This window comes from Mobula hypostoma, chromosome 10, assembly GCF_963921235.1.
Source record: "Mobula hypostoma chromosome 10, sMobHyp1.1, whole genome shotgun sequence".
NCBI classification, from domain to species: domain Eukaryota; kingdom Metazoa; phylum Chordata; class Chondrichthyes; order Myliobatiformes; family Myliobatidae; genus Mobula; species Mobula hypostoma.
The window spans coordinates 64,980,491-64,992,610 of NC_086106.1; positions in this window are offsets into that span (position 1 = coordinate 64,980,491).

Genomic DNA, 12,120 nt, shown 5'->3' on the forward strand with positions numbered 1-12,120 from the left:
TGTTCTGGGACCTCTAATTTTCATGATTATTATAAATGACCTGGATGAGGAAGTGGAGGGATGGGTGAGTAAATTTGCTGATGACACAAAGGTTGGGGGTGTTGTGGATAGTGTGGAGGGCTGTTAGAGGTTATAGCGGGACATTGATAGGATGCAAAACTGGGCTGAGAAGTGGCAGATGGAGTTCAAACCAGATAAGTGTAAAGTGGTTCATTTTGATAGGTCAAATATGATGGCAGAATATAGAATTAATAGTACTTGGCAGTGTGGAGAATCAGAGGGATCTTGGGGTCCGAGTCCATAGGACACTCAAAGCTGCTGCGCAGGTTAACTCTGTGGTTAAGAAGGCATACGGTATATTGGCCTCCATCAATCAATGGATTGAGTTTAGGAGCCAAGAGGGAATGTTGAAGCTATTTTGGACCCTGGTCAGACCCCACTTAGTGTACTGTGCTCAGTTCTGGTTGCCTCACTACAGGAAGGATGTGGAAACCATAGAAAGGGTGCAGAAGACATTTACAAGGATGTTGCCTGGATTGGGGAGCATACCTTATGAGAATAGGTTGAGTGAACTCGGCCTTTTCTCCTTGGAGCGAAGGAGGATGAGAGGTGACCCGATAGAGGTGTATAAGATGATGAGAGGCATTGATCGTGTGGTTAGTCAGAGGCTTTTTCCCAGGGCTGAAATGGCTAGCACTAGAGGGCACAGTTTTGAGGTCCTTGGAAGTAGGTACGGAGGAGATGTCAGGGGTAAGTTTTTTACTCAGAGAGTGGTGAGTGTGTGGAATGGGCTGCCAACGGCAGTGGTGGAGGCAGGTATGAGGTATGATAGGGTCTTTTAAGATACTCCTCAATTAGTACATGGAGCTCAGAAAAACAGAGGGCTATGGGTAACCCTAGGTAATTTCTAAGGTAAGGACATGTTTGGCACAGCTTTGTGGGTCGAAGAGCTGTATTGTGCTGTAGGTTTTCTATGTTTCTATGTTTCTAAAACCTACTTCTAAGGAACTTAACATAGAGTGATTTTCTCTGTTGGAAGTGTAATACATATGCAAAGATTGTTGTTCTTCTGGAATCAAATAACTTCTAATCACATACAGAAACTGACCAACATATACAGAATACTGGAGGAACTCTACAAGTCAGATACCATCTATGGAAGGAAAGGTCTCTTGCCCTCTTCTCTTCTCCTCACCTGTTCATCACCTTCCTCTGGTTCTCCTCTTCCTTCCCTTTTTTCCATGGTCCTCGGACCTCTCCTATTAGATTCCTTCTTCCTCAGCCCTTCACCTCTACCACACATCCTCTTCCAGCTTCATTTCCTCTTCTCCCACTTACCCATCTTCTCCTTCTCCTGGTCTCACCAGTCACCTGCCAGCTTGTGCTTCTTCCCCTCCCCCGCCTTCTTATACTGGTCTCTGCCACCTTCCTTTCCACTCCTGATGAAGAGACTCAGCCCCAAACCTCTACTGGTTATTTTCTTCCATTGATGCTGCTTGATTTGCTAAGTTCTTAAAGTTTTTTTTTTAACATATCGCTCAAGTTTTCCAGCACCTACAGAACTTCTTGTGTTTGTACAGAAACTGGATCCTTTAATTGTGCACTGCTTCTAATTACTTTTTTCCCTTATGGAAAATCACTTTCTTCCTTTTAGTGAGTGGGAGGGTTTGCCCAAATCTTGGTGCAATTCCTCTAATGTTTAAAAATGCTGTTTTGATGCTTAAGACTGCAGCATGTAAGACACATTCAGGATTTCCTGGCCAGTAAAACAGTGATACTAAAATAAACAATAATACTTCTGTAATATACAAATCAAATATAACAAGTATTAAGTTTATTATGATTGTAAAAACCAATTACCTCTAAAATAAGTACAAAATTATGATTTTTTAAATGAAATAAAATAGTTGGAAGTTCATCTGAAATTTTATTTTCTACACATCAAGAAAAGATGCTAAATGAATAGAAAATAGAATTTGAGATGAATCTCACGTGTGTACGTTAAATTTTGTTCAGTCACATTCCTATACTAAGAACAAGCAAATGCCATGTATAGCACTATATGAGGTTAAAATGGAAGCTGATTAAATTTGGCAGGAATACTGGAAAATTAATATCATGAAGCAGACTAAAGATAAGATTCATTGATTAGATAGTAAAAGGCAAGTCCATGTGATGATAATGGAACACCTGCAAAGGGCTGATGCTGGAAGGGTTCTGAACTCTTGCAGTATTGTTGGGTAGGACGAGGTAACTTTGCTGAGGGGTGATGCCATTAAAGAATAGAAACATAGAAACATAGAAAATAGGTGCAGGAGTAGGCCATTCGGCCCTTCGAGCCTGCACCGCCATTTATTATGATCATGGCTGATCATCCAACTCAGAACCCAGCCTTCCCTCCATACCCCCTGACCCCTGTAGCCACAAGGGCCATATCTAACTTCCTTTTAAACATAGCTAATGAACTGGCCTCAACAGTTTGCTGTGGCAGAGAATTCCACAGATTCACCACTCTCTGTGTGAAGAAGTTTTTCCTAACCTCGGTCCTAAAAGGCTTCCCCTCTATCCTCAAACTGTGACCCCTCGTTCTAGACCTCCCCAACATCGGGAACAATCTTCCTGCATCTAGCCTGTCCAATCCCTTTAGGATCTTATACGTTTCAATCAGATCCCCCCTCAATCTTCTAAATTCCAACGAGTACAAGCCCAGTTCATCCAGTCTTTCTTCATATGAAAGACCTGCCATCCCAGGAATCAATCTGGTGAACCTTCTTTGTACTCCCTCTATGGCAAAGATGTCTTTCCTCAGATTAGGGGACCAAAACTGCACACAATACTCCAGGTGTGGTCTCACCAAGGCCTTGTACAACTGCAGTAGTACCTCCCTGCTCCTGTACTCGAATCCTCTCGCTATAAATGCCAGCATACCGTTCGCCTTTTTCACCGCCTGCTGTACCTGCATGCCCACTTTCAATGACTGGTGTATAATGACACCCAGGTCTCGTTGCACCTCCCCTTTTCCTAATCGGCCACCATTCAGATAATAATCTGTTTTCCTATTTTTGCCACCAAAGTGGATAACTTCACATTTATCCACATTAAATTGCATCTGCCATGAGTTTGCCCACTCACCCAACCTATCCAAGTCACCCTGCATCCTCTTAGCATCCTCCTCACTGCTAACACTGCCACCCAGCTTCGTGTCATCCGCAAACTTGGAGATGCTGCATTTAATTCCCTCATCCAAGTCATTAATATATATTGTAAACAACTGGGGTCCCAGCACTGAGCCTTGCGGTACCCCACTAGTCACCGCCTGCCATTCTGAAAAGGTCCCGTTTATTCCCACTCTTTGCTTCCTGTCTGCTAACCAATTCTCCACCCACACCAATACCTTACCCCCAATACCGTGTGCTTTAAGTTTGCACACTAATCTCCTATGTGGGACCTTGTCAAAAGCCTTTTGAAAATCCAAATATACCACATCCACTGGTTCTCCCCTATCCACTCTACTAGTTACATCCTCAAAAAATTCTATGAGATTCGTCAGACATGATTTTCCTTTCACAAATCCATGCTGACTTTGTCCGATCATTTCACCGCTTTCCAAATGTGCTGTTATCACATCCTTGATAACTGACTCCAGCAGTTTCCCCACCACCGACGTTAGGCTAACCGGCCTATAATTCCCCGGTTTCTCTCTCCCTCCTTTTTTAAAAATGTTATTAAACAGCAAGAAACTTATAGATTCAGGAGAACAGAAGGATCTTGCTGTTCCAATTTATGAGATACTAGCAGTAAATATTAAAATGCAGTAAACAATTACAAAGACAAATGGCATGTTTCAATTTATTGCAAGAGAGCTATAGTAATTAAGTAGGAAGTGTTGTTACAATTATACAGCACTTTAGTGAGATTGCCCGTGAGGTGAGGAATAGTGCTTATGAAGATCAAAACTGCAGATTCACTAAACTGGTGCCAGGCATGAGGGAATTGTCCCTGAGAACCAATTAAATAAGACTGGCCTGAATTTAACAATGAGAAGTGTGTAAGGAATTAACTTGGTAAATGACGTCAAACTGGCTGTGTGGTGAAAAAAAGAACAACAGCGCCTCTTTGACCTCAGATGGTTGAAAAAGTTTGGTTTGGACCTTCAAGTCCTAAGAACTTTCTATAGGGGCACAACTGAGAACATCTTGACTGGCTGCATTACTACCTGGTACAGGAACTGTACTTCCCTCAATCTCATGACTCTGCAAAGAGTGGTACAGACAGCCCAGCACATCTGTAGATGTGAACTTCCCACTATGCAGGACATTTACAAAGGCAGGTGTGTAAGAAGGGCCCAAAGGATCATGGGGGACCCAAGTCACCCCAACCACAAACTGTCCTAGCTGCCACCATCCAGGATACAGTACTGCAGCATAAAAGCCAGGGCCATAAGACTCCAGGACAGCTTCTTCTACTAGGCCATGAGAATGATTAATTCATGCTGATACAATTGTATTTCTATGTCATATTGACTGTCCTGTTGTACATACTATTTATTACAAATTGCCATAAATTGCACTTTGCACATTCCAACGGAGACGTAACATAAAGATTTTTACTCCTCCTGTATGTGAAGGACGTAAGAAATAAACTCAATTCAATTCAGTTCAATTGATGAAATATTGTTTCCTCAGACCTTAAAAGCCTGAAGTTAGAGTGCATAGTTTTAGGATAGAAGAGTCTGTAATTTAGGACAGAGATAAAATTATTTTTCACTCATTATTTTGTACCTCTTTGGAATACTCTTTGCCAGCAAGCTGTGAGCTATCATGCATACTCAGCACTGAGGTCAATATATTTTTGAACCAAGGTACATAGGTACCAGCATGGAAAGTGGGTGGATCAGCCATTATCCAGAACAGTGAAGCATACTCAATGAGTTAAATGGCCTATTCTTTCTTACATTCTGCTTTTAAGTTAACTTCCTTAAATTAAATAGTTTAAAAACAAAATTGACAGAAGTGAGGGTTTCAGATGAATATATTATAATTTATTTTGAATTTTACTTTTGCTGCCTATACGCATTTTTTTTTTATTTTCTCAATATTTGCTTGCCTATTTTATATGTTAGCTTACTTTTGTATAAATTATGTTATTATCAGCTTTGACAATGATTACAGGCTTTGCTCACCTGGAGCAAAGATTTAATATATCTATAGCTCTTGAAACTTTGACAAGATGAATTGTGCATGAATCACCATGAGCTAATATAATCAACATACAATTAGGTTAGTGTATCTATGTTTCAGAAGGTGGGAGATCAGTTCTATTAGTTAAAACCTTCTTCATACTACTGTATTTCTTATGCATCCATCATTGATAAACAAAAGTAAACTGGCAGATAATTTTTATAATGATAACATAATTAACTCCATAGACTTGGAAGGAAAAGATGTTGATTATCCCCTGAAAAAGGTTATAGCACAGGGTATCTCATATTCAAGAGGTTTACTTTTAATGTAATTTCATGTAAAATTTATCAATTGGTGTTGAACTATAAAGTAAGAGATTCAGAGTGTACTCTGATAAAGAAGGAAACTAACTGATGTATAAGAACCAAAACTAATCCATTACAATAGTGAGGTAAAAGAACTATTGAACGGGATAACTCAATTTTTGGAACTTCCGAATTCCAAAACTCCATATAATGTGTTCAATCTTTATGATCCTTGGAATAATTAAAGAAATAATCGAACACTATAAATGGGCAACATCAGAACCTCGTGGCTGGATGATCTTAAGGGAGCTTAATGATCTTTCTCATAAATAATCAATTTGTAGTTTGTAAAAACTTATGTTGGAAGGAAGTGAACAGAATTGATCACCAAAGCAATGAAAACAGTCCAATCGAATTTTTTGACATATTCAGTCACTGAAAAGTGAAATGGATTATTATTATGAAGGGGCATAAATATAAGATATGACTTGTAAAGCCTAAATGATCCAAAGGTAAGTATAATTTTATCTATTTGCTTACCTTAAAATAACTGGAACTGATCATGCTAATGAAATGGCTGGAACAGTTATAAGCCAAAGCTCCCTGAGTGTGAATTGCTTTGTGACAAATGAACATTAAAATCAAAATTAAATTAAAAATGGGGTGCAATCTATTGCACCAGATGTGATTGCAAAGATTGACACTGAATATTACACTTACGACAGTCCAGTCAAGCAAATCATAATCACTAATAAAGTGAGAAAGAATGAAATCAATATTCTATCATTTTGATTCTTTTAAGGCTGAGTAATGGGAAAATGCAAAACAATAAATGGTGATATGTGTATCCATGTTCATCAATCAAAATTTGCTTGTTTCATCCCAGCGGTTGATGAAGTGGGAATTGCACAACTATGTTCACAGCAGGGTTATTTTCAGAGGTGTTATGAATATGTAATGATGATGTTAAAACATGCTTTTACATTCCGCATTATAAGACATAACTAGGAAACATTCCTCTGTGATATTGTTTTTGAATTGAATAATTAAATTATTACTCATCTCATTTCAACATATATAAAAATTTTATAGTACAAAGAAAAATGAAATGATACTTTGAATGACAAGCTGCCAAATTGTAACTCTATAATAAAAATGAAAAGAATGAAAACAGTAATTGTTGGAAATTTCAGAGTACATTGTCTACTAAAATATGTATGATGAAATAACTGGTGAGAGAGGTTCCTCTGTCCAAGTTGCACATATATATATATGTATCCATCCACTTTTGAATTAAGCTTCCATTAACAATCAGAGACTTGCAGTCATTCACAACTACTTATCAAGGCACTTTGTAATCCTAGGACAGTTGGTTTTCTCTGAGATAAACCTTGTCTGCCCATCAATGTCTTTTCTTTCATGTGCCAGCTTTAGATAACACAGCAGTAAACCGTTTTTTTGTAATCTTGTTGAAATTCACTTTTAGATCATAATGCTTTAAAGGCGAGAGTGAAGTGTTTGTTCGTAGTCTTTGTTCTTAGGTTTAAGTGAATTCCTGCTGATGAATTGGCCATTTGGTTAAAAGCCCACTGGTGTTCATCATTATATCAGATGCAACACTTCTGTCAACTCCCTGGTGATTTAATAGCCCAGGATCTGTTGTGCAGTTTACCCATTTCATGTAATACTCCTGTCACTTGTCTACCATTTATAATATTATAGTCAAGAGAAAGTAATAAAAGATTCTTCTAGTTTACATTAAGCATGATATACATAGTTATGTATCACTAAGGCCTTCAGGATGGACACTTACTCTTGTATTTATCACCTGGTCACATGCTTTGTGGTCACCAGCAAAAGCTACAATATTACAACAGGTTTTCAACTCTGCAGTATCCATAACAGTGGTATGAAGTGAATCACAATTGAACACCAAATTTCCATTAGTTGCTGCAGTCCTCTTCTGTATTTCTTGCTCATTGTTTCAATATTCGTGCTTTTTCTCATTCCATCTTCTTTCTTCCAGCCAGATTTTGCTCGAGTCTATCTCAGCCTCTGAATATCTTCGACATTCATGATACCAGATTGTGTCTCAATGTCCCTTTCCCCTAGTTCCAGCTCTGATGATCATTTTCCTCTCACATCCTATTTCATTTACAAATTTTCACTTTCTCTTTAATATTTTGAGTCTGTTGCCACTTAGCCTCGGCATCTGTCCATTTCAAATTGTCCTTTTTACATTATATTGAAACATTTGACGGCCTTAGATTTCTTTAAATGTCTAGAGAATTAGAGTCATACCGCATGGAAACAATCCCTTCGGCCATTGAGTCTGTGCTGACCAGCAAAAATTCATTTACATTTAATATGGTTAACTAAATTGCTATTATTATTCCCACGGCTATAGTGAAAATCTTGGTTGTACATGACATCCTTAAAGGTAATTTCGTTACATCAGTGAATTGAGTAGTACAAGAGAAAGCAATAACTGAATGGAGAATTAAGTGTTACGGTCACAGAGGAAACGCAGTGCAGGCAAACAATCAGGAGAAAAGCCTTAACAAGGTAGATTGTGAGATTTATCGTACTAATGGACCATTGAAAAGCCTTATCACAGGTGGATAGACTTTGTCCTCGAGCCTGGTGGTATGTGCTATATCCCAGTTATACTGTTTTTATTCTCCCTGCTCTCCCATCATCTCCCTCATAATTCAACTAGTCACCTACATGTTGGGGCCAATTAATCTACCAACTTGCACATCTTTCTGATGTGGGAGGAACTCAGAATACCTGGAGGAAGCCTATGTGGTCACAAAGAGAAACTTACAATTCCACACAGATAGCAATAAAGGTCAGAAATGAACCTTGATCGCTGGAGCTGTGAGCGGCAGGTTTACCAGCCGAACTGTGCATCCTAAAAAATCCTTGCTCGGTCCATTCTTAGTGCCCTATACATTTACTGACATGATTCAAGGAATTTAAGACTTCAATCACATGAAAAAACTAACCTTACTGGTTCTGTTTCAAGCAAGGAAGGTAAAGACAAGGGATTTTGCTGTAAATTCAGAGCAACACACACAAAATGCTGGAGGAACTCAGCAGATCAGGCAGCATCTATGGACAGTAATAAAGAGGCTACATTTTGGGCTGAGACCCTTCATTGGGATTGGAAAGGAAGGGGGAAGAAGCTGAATCAGCAAGGAAGATAAAGGCAAGCTCCAATGGAGACATTGCAGAGGGTTTTGATAATGAGAAACATTTTCCACTGGTAGGATAGTCATTAAGAAGGAAATAAAAAATTTAAGGGAACAAGCAGAAGAGCTGATGATAGTAGAGGAATATTTGCCTAAAGATAGGAGTTTACCCTTTTATTTTGTGTTAAATATGTACTGCACTATTACCCATTCATATCTTCTACAATTGGGCAAGTTTAACGAAACATTTTTGTTCTGTTAGTAGAAGGATGCTCAAACATGCAGGACCCTCTCCTCATGGCTGCCTAGCTCAGCTGAAGAAAAGGCTGCCTTGGAGGTGAAGTGAAATGCTGGGAAGTTGAGTATGGGTAGAAGTGATCTCCAGTATCCGTAGTTCTGTAGTCACTCCTCACAATATCCTGTTAAGCACTAATAGTGCATAGGGCCAGGGAAAATTCTTCTGAAAAGTTAATGTAACCAAGAGCAATAGTATCTTTCAAATGGGAACTGGAAAATTACTTAAAATGGAAATATTTATAGGAAAATAGAGCTGAGTGAATAGATCTTTCAAAGACCTGGCACCAGCAAGACAAACAGAATGATGTCCTCTAATGTCATATAATACTATGATTTACATTCCATTGGTATACACTATTCCAACAGCAGGTGTCTACTTGACTGCTGTAGTTGTCTCCAGTTGCAGAATTGAACGAACTTCACAAACAGAATCCTTAAATTCCACATTTACCACTGTTGTACTTTCTGCTCTCTTTTCTGAGTGTATGCTCTTTCTAAATAGCATGCAGACATTTATTATAGCAGCATTACCATTCTTAAAGAACAGAATGCTTGATGCCAAAATAGTTGTCTCTTGAAGTATAATTTATTCTTGCCAATTCCAAACCATGGAAATAAGGAGACTGCTTTTATAGCACAGGAGGTTATTTTGATACCCAGCTGCTTTTGGACTGAACAGGATATGAATTGAATGGAAATGAGGTTTAACGGTACTGCATTACTAATCTTTGTATTCCTTTTTCTTGTTAATGTAATACCGTAGTAGAGAATACAAATTCTGTGTCATGTTACCCCCAATAAGTGAAACTTCAAGTTGTTTGAGCATGATAGCTAGCAATCTTGCACAATAAAAGCCATTGCTGTCACTAAGAAACAACTCTTCAAAAGACCCTTGATACTGGAAGTCTGCTGCTGAGCATTTCAAAATGTCTTCGCCTATCTACTTGGTGCAATGATAAAAGCTGGCACACATGATGCCACAACACAGAAAGATAATATGGAGAGGTAAAAAGCTTTTCATCCTTAATTTTGTTAAAAGAAATTTTACTCATGAGAAATGTTTCAGGAATCTGTTATTTGCATGCAGTGAGGAGTCAAACATTGAAATAAAATCACATTTACACCATGTATTCTGATGACGAAAACAATGGATTCCAAGCAGTATTATATCAATGAGCAAGAAAGTAGAACATAATTGGTAACAATGCTTCTGCAAATTATTAATAAACTTCTAACCTTGTGTAGGATCTGATACTACAGCCCAGAAATTGAATTTCATCATCTTTTAGTGTGCTAAAAATGTGAAGTGTAAATTGAATGAATCAACTTCCATCTCCAAAAATATTGCAGAATCTTAGGCTACAAAACAAGGCTGTGGTATTTTAAGCATAGATTTTAGTGATAAGAAGTGGGCAACAAGTTCTTGTTAGGACCTGTTTATGAAGCTCACAGTTACCAAGTCATTGGTAAGCTGGCCTCTAGACAGAACAGAGAAAGAGCATTGCCCCTAGCAGTCACTTATAGCAAAGGTTGCTGTAGAGATGAAGGAAAAAGTATGGTAGGTATACATTGTGCAATCTAATTTACCTGGTCACTCAATAAGATAGACTGCATCCATTGACTTACATGCTATGATTGAGCCCAAGCTACCTGTGATTGCAACGGTCAGTTTTTTTAAAAAAATCAGTGAAAGGAGCACCACTCATTAATTTCACAAAATATGGACCATATTGATATTAAAGCTAGGAGATCCTATGTATTAGACATCAACATGAGAATGGAAACGTATTAAGTGTTGTCCATTTCCATTAACCATGAGAACATGAATCATGCTTGTAACCTCCTTGGCCATCTTCCGATAAGTAGCATTTAATCCAGAAGTTATCACCAGCAAGATTAAATATTGCGAAAGTTGCTATTTTACATGACTGGTGCTTAAAAATATAGACAAGTAGTTTCAGTTTCCAGGCACTCCTTGAGTACAATGGGGATTTCTGCCCATAGATTTAATGGAAAGTAGAAGGAAATTTTATTATATATATTTATTGTAGTTTAAATTTGTTTCATTATGTTCAAATGTTTTTATATGTTCATAGTTGATTTTATAGTTTTGGTTTTCAGACTGTTTTCAATACCAATACTTTCCATTGTTCACAATGTAAATAGTTTTTTGGTTCTAATTGTGAGTGATATTTCAAAATCAATAAAACTTCCTTGCAGTTTTGACAGACTGAATGTTTTACTGTCCCTTGATAATATTATTGACTGCAGTATCCGCTAACAATATAGCCAACCAGAAGCATGCTTCAAACATGAAAATATCTTCCTTCATTTAATGAATCCCCAGAGTTATTGTATTCACTGTCTTCTTCCTTCCTTCCTGTACAGGTGGCCCACTCAATGTGACATGCACTCCATGTTGAGTGTAGTCTTGAAAAGGATATTCACTCATTCCAGAATTCAGAATTGCTCACTTGTTTAGAACTTGAAGGCCCTTCATTAAAATGTTAACGTTAATTCTATTTCACTTTACATAGACACTGCCTGACTTGCTTAGTGTTCTCCACATTTTCTGCTTTTATTTCAAATTTCCAGCATGTGCAATTTGTTGACTTTCAATAACTAATACCTGTGTGGGAATAACTGATTTATTTATATGCTGTTGGAAATAATTTGTAAGATGTGCAGCTCAGGTGGTTGAGTTGAGTTGTTCACCGATCTTGGCAATTTACCTGAAAACATTTCGTCACCATGCCAGGAGACGTCGTCAGTCCATTCTTCAGTGTGGTGTGTCCTCCAAATGCTTGGCCTTTGTATATCTTTCAATCAACTGGATAGAAGTCATTTCAGAGACTCAATTGTGATGTGGGGCGGAAATGTCGCCGCTGATTGGCTGTGTGGCAAACTTAGTGTGTTGTGGTCAGGAATTTTGCCCCATCGGATCATAAATAGCGTGGAGGTCTACATATAAAATTGTTCTAGAAAATTACGCTTCTAGGAATTCTCTTGCATGCCTTGCATTTGCTTGCGCCATGACTTTCACTGATGCCCAGTTGAATTTGTGGCCCTCTCAATCTTCATGAGTAGAGACTAGAGAGAGACTAGGTCATGCCACTCTACAGCTTGTTGACATTCATGGAT